Below are 13180 nucleotides of genomic sequence, written 5' to 3' on the forward strand. Positions count from 1 at the left end.
GATAAGTTGGGAAATGATATCACTTATAGTGTGTGTTGTTGATTATAGAAGGAAACTGTGTCCTACTAATCTAGGTTGAGAATGTCCCCAAGAGGAGCTCATAAGGATTGTCATGTTAAACCCTGCAGGTGGACTTAGTCCGACATGACGATGAAGTTGAGTGGTATTACTCTTGGAACTAGATATTAATTAAGTGAGTTGTCAGTAACTTACTTAATTAGTGGACATTTGTTATCTTAAACACAGGGAGACTAACACACTCATGATAAGAAGGAGACCAAAATGTAATTTGGGATTGGTGCGGTAGTTCAATAATAGTTCTCTAGTGGAATGAATTATTATTGATAAAATTAAGTTGTGTGTTCGGGGCGAGCACGGGATGCTTAATTTTATCGGGAGACCAAAACCAATTCCTCCTCTCGGTCCCTATCGTAGCCTCTAGTATATATCGATTTATACCCAACGCATACCCACCTTCTTACCATCCAATGGGGTCGGCCAAGCAAGCTTGGAACCCAAGCTAGGGCCGGCCAAGACCAAGTGGATGAGCCATGTAGGTGGCCGGCCAAAGCTTGGGTCCCAAGCTTAGGTGGCCGGCCACTAGAATATTAAAAAGGATTTTTATTAAAATTATTTCTTATGTGGAAATCATGATTTTAAAATAGAGTTTAAAAATTAAAAATTTCCTTTTATAGCTTTTAACAAAAGATTAAGAGAAGAGATTAATCTCTTTCCTTATTTGTAGTTTAAAAGGATGGTTTTAATTTTTGGTAAAAACTTTCCTAATTTGGAAATCATCTACATGTTTAAAAGAGAGTTTAAAATTTGAAATCTTTCCTTATTTGTTGATTAAGGATTTTAAATTTTAAGAAAACTTTCCTTTTTAACCATGTTCATGATTTAAAAGAGAGTTTAAAATTAAATATTCTCTTTTATAAGTTTCTACAAAAGATTAAGAAAAGATTTGATATCTTTCCTTATTTGTAGATTAAAAGAGTTTTTAATTTATAGAGATAACTTTCTTTTTATCCACATGTTTAAAAGAAAGATTTTAATTTATTAAATTTCCTTTTTATAAACCAATCATAAAGGGATAAAAATTATTGGAGAAAGTTTTATAAATTTCCAGAAGCAAATAAGGAAGTTTTAATTGGTGTTTAAAATTTTATTTGCTTGGAGATTTTATTTGTTATGGCCGGCCATTGTAATTTGAAAAGAGAAAATTATTTTAATTAAATAAATTTTCCTTTTCAAAGGCAAAAGAATTAAGGAAATTTTTATTAAATTTTCCTATTTGCCAAGACCAAGGATTATAAAAGAGGGGGTAGAGGAGGCTTCAAGGCTAAGGACTCTATTCTATTTTTCTCCCTCTTTTCCTTGGTGTGGTGGCCGGCCCTTCCCTTTCTCTTCTCTCCTCTTGTTGTGACCGAAATCTATCATCTCTTGGAGCTTGGAGGATGTGGCCGGATCAAGGAAGGAGAAGAAGGAGAGAAAGCATGCATCCCTTGGAGCTTGGTTGGTGGAAAATTCTTCATCCTTTGAAAGTTCTTGTGCTTGGCTGAAACTTGAAGGAAGAAGGAAGAAGGTGCCTAGGTGGTTCTCATCTCGGAAGATCGTTGCCCACACAACGTCCGAGGTAAGAAGAGGAATATGGTAGAAGATCAAGAGGTCTTTCTAAAAGGTATAACTAGTAATTTTTCTTTCCGCATCATACTACTTATTTTTGAAAATAATACTAAATACAAGAGGCATACGATTCTAGTGTTTCGAATTTGTTTTCGATATAGTATTCTTTTTTTTTTCTTTTCCTTGTGATTTGATTGTTCTTTTCGGTTGACCTAAAGTTATTGTAGGAAATTAAATATTAGCTTTCCTTAAAAGGTTTTGTCTAGTCGGTGGTGGTTGCTCCCATATCCAAGAAGGTCATGTGCCTCGCCACGTCAGTACTGGGAACCAATTTTGGAAATTAATATTTAATGGAATTAATAACTTAGGTGATTTGGATCAAACGTGTTAAGTTTCGCAGGAGATCCAAGTCAAAACCTAAAAGAACAAATAGATTAAGTTTTGGATCAAACGTATTAAGCTCCGCAGGCGATCCAAAATTTAATTTAAAAGAACACATGGTAGCTAGGAAAAGGTTCAGACCTTTGTACAAAATTTTTATACAGTGGAACCTCTAGATTTTCCGAGTAGCAACCAACACAAACTTCCTGGACTGGTACAGGAACCTGAGAATAGTTCTCACCCAAGAACGTAAACTGTACGTTCTGGAGCAGCCCATTCCGGAGGCTCCTCCTGCCACTGCCCCGCGAGCTAACCGAGATGCTTTCAAGAAGCATCAAGATGACGCATTAGATGTGTCTTGTCTAATGCTCGCGACCATGAACTCTGAGCTTCAGAAGCAACACGAGTTAATGGGCGCTTACGATATGGTTGAACATCTTCGTCAACTGTATCATGGTCAAGCGAGGCATGAGAGATTTGAGATCTCAAGGGTACTGTTTCAGTGCAAGATGTCAGACGGGGCTCCTGTAGGCCCATATGTACTCAAAATGATTGGGTACATTGTAACGACCCGCCTTCTACTACTAAGCTGTAAGGCCGATCGCTACAGTTATGCTGTGCTAAATGACTAATGCGGAAAAACTAGATTGATGAAAATCTTACTAAACTAATTTCTATAAAATCTAAACTTAACATTCTAGGTGTACCTAAGGGTTGTACACCTGTTAGGGAAGACAATCTATGCCTCTCAGATGACCTGCTAGCTGTAATCAGGCATTTCAATCGATCCCTAGATCGATTGGGCCGTCGGATCGATCCCGTGATCGACCCAGCTGATACTGGCACGGAAGAAAACTCTCTGGATCGGTCGGCTGACCGATCCATAGGCTGTCGCCTCTGTACATGGCTGGATCGGTCTACCGACCGATCCAGAAGTGCACTGATCGGTCGGTTGACCGATCCAGTGGCTCACTGATCGGTCGGCAGACCGATCAGCAAGCTTTGGTAACCTCTGTTCGCGAAGGCCAACTTTCTGTTCGTGACTGGATCGGTCGGCTGACCGATCCAGTGGCAGATGCCAACCTTCTGTTTGCATCTCGGTGACACTGCACAGACTCTGATCGGTCTGTAGACCGATCAGAGTTCTGATTTCGCTCCTCGAACTCTGATTTCAACACTTGTTCGTGCTAAAACATCACACAACAGTTATAGAATACATGTAAAACGTTCTAATACCTATTAACTAGCATTCTAACATGATCTAGTGCAAAGCTTATTAATTCATAACATTTAAAACCACTAGAACTGTATAAAAGTATCTTAAAACAAAAACTAAGTTCTTAATCTGCTAACTCCCTAAGGATCTTTTATTCCAGTTCCTGCCACACACATCTTGATCTGCATTGACCTCCAACCTCCACTACTAGTCCATCTTTCCTTTACCTTTATCTGTAGTATAAGGAAAAATAGTATCTGTAAACTTAAAGCTTAGTAAGAAACCATCTACCTCACAAAAACATGCAACGATGCAAATATGATTTTAAATCATGCTGTTTAAAACATATGCTGGATATACTGAATAAACTAGCATGGCATGGCATATGAGCATACAATCATGGCATATCTAAACCTGAACATAAAAGCATGTATAACAACTGCACATAAAGTTATCATGCATATTCACAGGGAAAAACTAAACTGGAGCATGATACTGAACTGAAACTGAACTGCGCTAAAACTGATCTTAAACTATAATCACTGGATTAGATTAAGAGTTTGAAAGCTAATATCATAATAAGTGAAAATAGTAATCATGCTGTTTGGGCCCGGCAACTGTACTTGCTATGCGTGCATCCCTAACTAGACCCGAGTTTGCAAATCCCGAATTTAGTAGGGTTAACTAGGTTATCTAAACCTAGAACTAGGTTATCTAAACCTAGGGACCGACTATGGGAGCCCAGCCCAATGGATATCTAATCCAGTACAGTGCCACTGAAAATAAAATACTGAATATAGCTACTAATTGCTTATTTTGCTGTTTCTAGGTTATCTGAACCTAGAGCTAGGTTATCTAAACCTAGAGGCGACTGTGGGAGCCCACCCATTGGATATCTGATCCATATAAGCTGTAATAAACTGAGAATACTGAATAGATACTTCTAATGTATCTAACTAAGCTGTTGAAGATGCATATAGTGCATTTTTACTAAACTAGCTATTTTATCGAACACTTAGTGTGCCCTAACTCTCCTCTCTATTAGGGAGACCACCTCTAGGCACCCGACAACGTCTAACCTCTTATCTGAAGAGAGAGAAAACGTGTCCGGCCCATCTAAAGGTGTTCAACTAAATCCCTAATCTGCGAAGAGAATTAAATACACCCTAGATATCGATAAAAATCTGCATACATCCTAACTAAAACATAAAAACTCAATCGGAAGCTATTATACTGCAGGTGAGGGGTTTCTTACCTCCTATTCGTAATTTCTTACGATTCTATTCGCTAGAATTCCGGTGGAGATGATCTTCTCGACGATCCGCTCACGTCTTCGCGTTCCTCTCGCGGAGAAGAACCTTTTTCGTGTTGGAGTCGTCACCGGAAGGAGTTCCCTTGACCCTTGGGCTTGGGGTGCCGTGAGAAGGAGGAGGAAGAGGGGCGCCGAGAGAAGGAGGAAGAAGAGAAGGGTGGCGTGAGGGTTTCGTTGGAGAGGAATAGGTCACGGTGAAAATAAAACCAAATAACTCTTCACCCTATTAATCTTCCTATTTATACTAAACAATTAATTCGGCCAAACCAATTACAAATATAATTGATTCTCTTTCCTTTCAGCACGGCCCTGCTGGGTTCAACCGGTTACTAACATTATCCCGAAACCATAGGTCTCGAGTTCGATTCCCGCCTAAGCTATTTTGCGGTTCTAATTATTTTTGCTACTTCCGATACTCGAAAAATTCCGGAAAAATATCTAAAAATCCCAGAAAAATCATAGAATAATTCTAAAAATAATTTGAGAATTTTCGGGCGTTACAACTCCCCATACCTTATAAAAAGTTCGTCCTCGAACTTAGAATAATTCTGGGTACTTCTGTCTCATGCTGGCTTCTGTCTCCCAAGTTGCCTCTTTTGCTGTGTGACTGTGCCAAATGACTTTGACTAATGGTACTTCCTTGTTCCGCAATTTCTTAACTGCTCGGTCCATTATCTCAATAGGCCGACTATCATAGCTGAGATCATCACGGACCTGTACCAACTGGGGCTCAATCACCTGGGTGGCGTCTGGAATATGCTTCTTTAGCATGGAGACATGAAATACGTTGTGGACAGCTGACATCTCCTGAGGTAGCTCTAGCTCATATGCTACCTTGCCCACTCTCTTCGTAATAAGGTATGGTCCCACATATCTGGGAGCTAACTTGCCCTTCTTCCCAAAACGCATGACTCCCTTCATGGGAGCTACTCTGAGGAAAACTGTATCCCCAACTGAAAACTCTAGGGGTCTGCGTCGGCATAGCTCTTACGGCTCTGTCGTTTCTATCCTCTAGCGAATCTGTATGTCTTGTGGTATCTCGCTACTAGATCCCGGAAGCTCTAGTTCCTTCTTCACCACCTCATACCAGTTGGTGATCCGCACCTCCGCCCATAGAGTGCCTCATAAGGTGCCATGCCGATAGTGGCACGATAGCTATTGTATGCAAATTCTGCTAAGCTCAGATATTTGCACCAACTTCCTGAAGTCTAGGGCACACGCCGAGCATATCTTGAGTACCGATTTACTCGCCTGTCGACCATCAAGGATGGAATCTTCTTGAACTTTCACTTCGTGCCCAATGCTGACTGTACACACTCCCAGAAGTGTGATGTAAATCTGCTGTCTCGGTCTGAAATAATGGTACGTGGGACTCCATGAAGTCTGACGATCTCCTGGAGATACAACTGAGCTAGCTTCTCCATGGAGTAGGATATCTTGATAGCTAAGAAGTGGGCTGATTTAGTCAACATGTCGACTATTACCCAGATGGCATCAAAACCATTCGTGGTTCTGGGTAATCCCACTATGAAGTCCATAGAGATATCCTCCCACTTCCATTCTGGAATCTGAATCGGTCGCTGATGTTCTGCCTTAACCCTCTGACAGGTTAGACAGATGTTGACGTATCTGGCGATATCTCGCTTCATCCCAGGCCACCAAAATCGTTTCTTTAGATCTTGATACATTTTGGTGGAACCAGGATGCATCGCATAGGGTGTCCTGTGAGCCTCGTTTAGAATCTGTTTTCGTAGTTCCTCCTGATCTGGAACACAAAGTCTGTCACCACAGTACACTACCCCACTCGCGGACACTCTGAACTCTCCACTTTCTGATTCTGCTAACCCTTGCTTGATTTTCTGGATTTCAGGATCCTGCTCCTGAGCTTTCTGGATATCATCAGGCAAGGTAGACTCTAAGGTCATAGTAGAGAGCTGTCCAACGATGAGTTCGAGACCGAAATCTACGATCTCCTTCTGTAGGGGCGGTGACATGGCTGTAAGAGATAATAAGGTAGCACTGGATTTTCTGCTAAGTGCATCTGCTACCTTATTGGCTTTCCCTGGATGGTAGAGGATGTCTACATCATAGTCCTTGACCAGCTCAAGCCACCTGCGCTGTCGCATGTTCAGATCCTTCTGAGTGAAGAAATACTTCAGACTCTGATGATCTGTATACACTCTGCACTGAGCTCTCCAAATTTTGAGAGCGAATACTACTGCTGCGACTCAAGGTCATGAGTAGGGTAATTCTTCTCATAATCCTTGAGTTGTCTGGAGGCATAGGTGATCACCTTGCCATTTTGCATCAGACCGCTCCTAGTCCTAACTTAGAGGCATCACTATAGATGTCAAAGCCTGTGTCATCTGGTAGAGCCAAAATGGGAGCTCGCTGAAGCTGTTCTCACAGTCCTCTGTCCACTGAAATTTCCTGTTCTTTCTGGTAAGAGCTGTCAGTGGGAAGGCTACCCTGGAGAAGTCCTCTACAAACTTTCTGTAATATCCTGTTAATCCCAGAAAGCTCTTGATCTCGCTGGCGTTCTTAGGTCTCTTCCAGTTACTTACTACTTCTATCTTGCTGGGATCTACCATAATACCATCCTTTGAGATGATGTGACCCAGGAAGGACACTTGATCTAACCAAAATTCACATTTCGTGAACTTGGCGTATAGCTGGTTCTGCTGAAGGGTCTGCAATACTAGTTTCAGGTGCTCTGAATGTTCTTCTTGAGTTCCTGAATAGATAAGAATGTCATCGATAAACACAATAACAAACTTATCTAAATACTCCCTGAATACTCTGTTCATGAGATCCATGAATGTAGCTGGAGCATTTGTCACGCCAAAAGGCATGACTATGAACTCGTAATGTCCGTATCTGGTCCTGAATGCTGTCTTCGGTATATCACCCTCCTTGACCCTGACTTGGTGATATCCTGATCTGAGGTCAATCTTAGAGAACACTGCTGCTCCCTTTAACTGGTCGAACAGGTCATCTATTCTGGGAAGAGGATACCTGTTCTTGATCGTGACCTGATTCAGTGCTCTGTAGTCTATGCATAGCCGCATGCTTCCATCCTTCTTCTTCACGAACAGTACGGGCGCTCCCCATGGTGAGTGACTAGGGCGTATGAAACCCTTGTCAAGCAGCTCCTGTAGTTGCTCATGAAGTTCCTTCAGTTCTGCTGGAGCCATGCGGTAAGGCGCCTTGGAAATAGGATTGGTGCCGGGGAAAAGCTCTATCTCAAATTCAATCTCCCTGACTGGTGCTAGGCCTGGTAACTCTTCAGGGAAGACTGCTGGGTAGTCACATACAACTCGGACCTCTGCTAGCTGTTGGCCCTTGTCCTGGCTGGTATTGACTACATGTGCTAGGTACCCCGTACATCCTGAATCCATCAACTTCTGTGCCTTCATTGCTGAGAGAAATTTTCTGGCTTTTCTCTTTGGTTCTCCATGGTATTCAAACTGTATTTCTGCTTCGGGTTGGAATACGACTTTCTGTTTACGGCACTCTATGGAAGCACCGTATCTGATCAGAAAGTCCATTCCAAGGATGACGTCATAGTCAGTCATTTCTAGCAGGATCAGATCGCAAAAGAGTTCCCTGTCTGCTATAATGACTGGCACTGCTCTGAGCCAGTGCGTGGATGCCATGACCTCTCAAAAACTGACCACTGAGTACCTCTGAGGGTATTTCTAATTTTTCGGAGAACATCCTGGCTATATATGAATGGGTTGCCCCAGTATCAAATAGAACAGTAGCACTATACTGAAAAATGCTAATCTGACCTGTGACAACTGTCGAGGCATTGGCTACGTCCTCTCTGGTGAGTGAGTAGATCCTCGCATTCGCCATAGCTGGAGGGGCTTCTAATCTGCCCTGGCTGATAAGTGGACCTTCTAGAGCGGCCTGCATCTGATATAACTGAGCTGGCTGACCTGCATACTGAATCTGCTGTGGCTGAGGAAGACCGGTCTTGTTCGGGCACTGCTTGGCCATGTGCCCTTCTTGTCCACATTCAAAGCATCCTCGTGTGCCCTTGCGACAAACCCACAGGTGGAATTTCCCACAAGTAGCACACTTTGGATAGCCGGGTCGCTTGCGGATGGTCCTCCTTTTGGTTCCTCCACATTTGCCCTTCTGCTGGAGTTCCCTTTCCGATTAGAGTGGCCTTCCGTTTTGAGTGTGAGTTCCCTTGGCCTTTGGAATGGAGACTTGCCTGCCGCTTTATGTAATGCTCGTGGTCAAGGCACTGCTCACTAACTCCTCTGTGGTTTGTGGCCTATGTATGCCACCAGCCACGTTCACTGCTATCTCTGGCCTCAGCATCTTGAGCATCAACCGGATTCGTTCCTTCTCTGTGCCGACTAGCTCTGGGCATAAACGAGCCAACCTGTTGAATTTCTTCACGGCTTCCTCAACTGATAGGTTGCCCTGACGAAACTCAGTGAACTCGTCGTAGTGGCGGTTTGTAACCCGCATATGAAAGAATTCCTCGAAGAACTCCTTCTCGAAGTCAGCCCATGTCATCTGGTTTACTGGGCGCTTCGTTCTGACTCTTTCCCACCACATGCGTGCATCTCCTGTCAGGCAGAAGGAGGCACACTTCACCTTCTCGTGTTCTGGCCAGTCCAGAAGCTCCATCGTGCTCTCTAGTGTTTTGAACCAGGCTTGTGCATCCCATGGTTCACTAGTGCCTGAGAAGTTCTCTGGATTGACCCGCTGCCACTGGATCAGATAGGCTTCCTTTCTTGGCTCACTTGCCGGTCTTTGTGTGGTGGGTGGAACCTCCAAGACTACGGAGTAGTCAAATTGGTTCCGGGTGACTATGGGGTATTGATTAGCCCGAGGGTGGCTATCTCTGTTGTTGTTCACTCATCATGTCGAGCCACTAACGAAGGTCCGGGAGGCACGCCTGTCTTTGGGCTCAGTGAGCTGGTGTCCTTCTAGCTGGGCATCCTCGTGCCATTTCTAAGGACATGGAGGACAGGACATGCATAACTAATACAATTATAATTGTATAACTATTGCTATCATGTTATATACTATCACATACTAACATGCATCAATTATTTATAAACATGAGCTATAACAAGAAAGCAAGAAACATAAATAAAGCAGAGGTATTCTTACTTGGAAGCTGCAGGTACAATGCTGATGTGTGTGTAGGAAGTATGGAACACTGCTCTAATACCACTCTGTAACGACCCGCCTTCTACTACTAAGCTGTAAGGCCGATCGCTACAGTTATGCTGTGCTAAATGACTAATGCGGAAAAACTGGATTGATGAAAATCTTACTAAACTGATTTCTATAAAATCTAAACTTAACATTCTAGGTGTACCTAAGGGTTGTACACCTGTTAGGGAAGACAATCTATGCCTCTCAGATGACCTGCTAGCTGTAATAATGCATTTCAATCGATCCCTAGATCGATTGGGCCGTCGGATCGATCCCGTGATCGACCCAGCTGATACTGGCACGGAAGAAAACTCTCTGGATCGGTCGGCTGACCGATCCATAGGCTGTCGCCTCTGTACATGGCTGGATCGGTCTACCGACCGATCCAGAAGTGCACTGATCGGTCAGCTGACCGATCCAGTGGCTCACTGATCGGTCGGCAGATCGATCAGCAAGCTTTGGTAACCTCTATTCGCGAAGGCCAACTTTCTGTTCGCGACTGGATCGGTCGGCTGACCGATCCAGTGGCACAGCACAGACTCTGATCGGTCTGTAGACCGATCAGAGTTCTGATTTCGCTCCTGGAACTCTAATTTCAACACTTGTTCGTGCTAAAACATCACACAACAGTTATAGAATACATGTAAAACGTTCTAATACCTATTAACTAGCATTCTAACATGATCTAGTGCAAAGCTTATTAATTCATAGCATTTAAAACCACTAGAACTGTATAAAAGTATCTTAAAACAAAAACTAAGTTCTTAATCTGCTAACTCCCTAAGGATCTTTTATTCCAGTTCCTGCCACACACATCTTGATCTGCATTGACCTCCAACCTCCACTACTAGTCCATCTTTCCTTTACCTTTATCTGCAGTATAAGGAAAAATAGTATCTGTAAACTTAAAGCTTAGTAAGAAACCATCTACCTCACAAAAACATGCAACGATGCAAATATGATTTTAAATCATGCTGTTTAAAACATATGCTGGATATACTGAATAAACTAGCATGGCATGGCATATGAGCATACAATCATGGCATATCTAAACCTGAACATAAAAGCATGTATAACAACTGCACATAAAGTTATCATGCATATTCACAGGGAAAAACTAAACTGGAGCATGATACTGAACTGAAACTGAACTGCGCTAAAACTGATCTTAAACTATAATCACTGGATTAGATTAAGAGTTTGAAAGCTAATATCATAATAAGTGAAAATAGTAATCATGCTGTTTGGGCCCGGCAACTGTACTTGCTATGCGCGCATCCCTAACTAGACCCGGGTTTGCAAGTCCCGAATTTAGTAGGGTTAACTAGGTTATCTAAACCTAGAACTAGGTTATCTAAACCTAGGGACCGACTATGGGAGCCCAGCCCAATGGATATCTAATCCAGTACAGTGCCACTGAAAATAAAATACTGAATATAGCTACTAATTGCTTATTTTGCTGTTTCTAGGTTATCTGAACCTAGAGCTAGGTTATCTAAACCTAGAGGCGACTGTGGGAGCCCACCCATTGGATATCTGATCCATATAAGCTGTAGAATACTGAATAGATACTTCTAATGTATCTAACTAAGCTGTTGAAGATGCATATGGTGCATTTTTACTAAACTAACAATTTTATCGAACACTTAGTGTGCCCTAACTCTCCTCTCTATTAGGGAGACCACCTCTAGGCACCCGACAACGTCTAACCTCCTATCTGAAGAGAGAAAACGTGTCCGGCCCATCTAAAGGTGTTCAACTAAATCCCTAATCTGCGAAGAGAATTAAATACACCCTAGATATCGATAAAAATCTGCATACATCCTAACTAAAACATAAAAACTCAATCGGAAGCTATTATACTGCAGGTGAGGGGTTTCTTACCTCCTATTCGTAATTTCTTACGATTCTATTCGCTAGAATTCCGGTGGAGATGATCTTCTCGACGATCCGCTCACGTCTTCGCGTTCCTCTCGCGGAGAAGAACCTTTTTCGTGTTGGAGTCGTCGCCGGAAGGAGTTCCCTTGACCCTTGGGCTTGGGGTGCCGTGAGAAGGAGGAGGAAGAGGGGCGCCGAGAGAAGGAGGAAGAAGAGAAGGGTGGCGTGAGGGTTTCGGTGGAGAGGAATAGGTCACGGTGAAAATAAAACCAAATAACTCTTCACCCTATTAATCTTCCTATTTATACTAAACAATTAATTCGGCCAAACCAATTACAAATATAATTGATTCCCTTTCCTTTCAGCACGGCCCTGCTGGGTTCAACCGGTTACTAACATTATCCCGAAACCATAGGTCTCGGGTTCGATTCCCGCCTAAGCTATTTTGCGGTTCTAATTATTTTTGCTACTTCTGATACTCGGAAAATTCCGGAAAAATATCTAAAAATCCCAGAAAAATCATAGAATAATTCTAAAAATAATTTGAGAATTTTCGGGCGTTACATACATAGAGAACCTACAAAGGTTGGGGTTCCCACTTGGCCAAGAGCTGGCCACTGACCTGATCTTGCAATTCTTGCCGGATAGCTACAGTCAATTTGTTCTAAACTACAATATGAACGAGATTGACAAGCCACTGCCCGAGCTACTTAGCATGTTAAGAACTGCTGAGCTGAACCTTAAGAAGGCTAAGCCCAACACTGTTCTGATAGTTCAGAAACATAAGGGCAAGGGCAAGCCCAAAGGCAAGGGAAAGTCCCAAGCCAAGGGAAAAGGCAAGGCACTGAAGCCTAAAGGAGGGGTCGCCAAGGATGCTACCTACTTCCACTGCGGTCAGATCGGGCACTGGAAGAGGAACTGCAAGGTATACTTGGAGGATCTTAAGAAGAAGCGAAGTGAGACTTCCACTTCAGGTATATATGTTATAGAAGTCAATCTATCTATTTCTACATCATGGGTATTAGATACTGGATGTGCTTCTCACATTTGTACTGATGTGCAAGCGCTGAGAAATAGCAGGGCATTGACAAAGGGCGAGGTGGACCTACGAGTAGGCAATGGAGCACGGGTTGCTGCTATTGCTGTAGGGACTTACTTTCTATCTCTGCCCTCTGGGCTTGTACTAGAGTTAGTCGATTGTTGTTATATGCCTGCATTAACTAAGAATATTATATCAGTTTCTTGTTTGGACAAGAAAGGTTTCTCGTTTACAATAAAGAATAAATGTTGTTCCGTCTTTTTAAACGATATGTTCTATTGTAGTGCACCTCTGATAAACGGACTCTATATTCTAGACCTTGAGAGCCCTATCTATAACATAAATACCAAGAGGTTCAAGTCAAATGACATGAACCAAACCTACCTCTGGCACTGTCGCTTAGGTCATATAAATGACAAGCGCTTATCCCAGCTCCATGGTTTGCTGGACTCATTTGATTTAGAATCATATGAGATATGCGAGTCATGCCTACGAGGCAAGATGACCAAGACTCCCTTTAGTGGGCACAGCGAGAGAGCGACTG

Source organism: Zingiber officinale, chromosome 9A (genome assembly GCF_018446385.1).
Source record: "Zingiber officinale cultivar Zhangliang chromosome 9A, Zo_v1.1, whole genome shotgun sequence".
Classification (NCBI taxonomy): Eukaryota; Viridiplantae; Streptophyta; class Magnoliopsida; order Zingiberales; family Zingiberaceae; genus Zingiber; species Zingiber officinale.